This window comes from Etheostoma spectabile, chromosome 11 (genome assembly GCF_008692095.1).
Source record: "Etheostoma spectabile isolate EspeVRDwgs_2016 chromosome 11, UIUC_Espe_1.0, whole genome shotgun sequence".
In the NCBI taxonomy this organism is placed as follows: domain Eukaryota; kingdom Metazoa; phylum Chordata; class Actinopteri; order Perciformes; family Percidae; genus Etheostoma; species Etheostoma spectabile.
The window spans coordinates 17,364,593-17,364,957 of NC_045743.1; the positions used below are offsets into that span (position 1 = coordinate 17,364,593).

Below are 365 nucleotides of genomic sequence, written 5' to 3' on the forward strand. Positions count from 1 at the left end.
ATTAAGACAGATAAAACCCTAACCCTAACACCCTAACCATAACCTAACCCCCTAAACCTAACCCTAACCCCCCTAACTCTAACCCACTTGAGACTACCTTCCCACTAATTAGTCCATGTTAGTGCTCCTTTGGTGATCACCCTCAGTGTCACTACCCTTCACGACTCTATTTTTAGAGACGTTACCTTTTGTCTCCTTGGACTCTTCTTCTCACTAATTAAGCCGATCTAGCGCTGCCTTTTGTCAACACAGGAGGCATTTTTTTTTAAACAGATATTCCCTTTGCATTGTGAACTGCCATTCTTGTCATTTTGTTTGATTGTTCTCTCAAGAAGATAATTAAACTCTTTCACCGAATATCTAAA

The 365-nt window shown here is 40.3% G+C and overlaps 1 protein-coding gene across 3 annotated transcripts in view; it reads left to right on the forward strand.

The window, feature by feature from the left end:
• The window catches only part of mlphb (melanophilin b), a 49,416-nt gene that overhangs the window by 33,854 nt on the left and 15,197 nt on the right, over positions 1 to 365 (forward strand). The gene's annotated exons all lie outside the window — the stretch shown is intronic.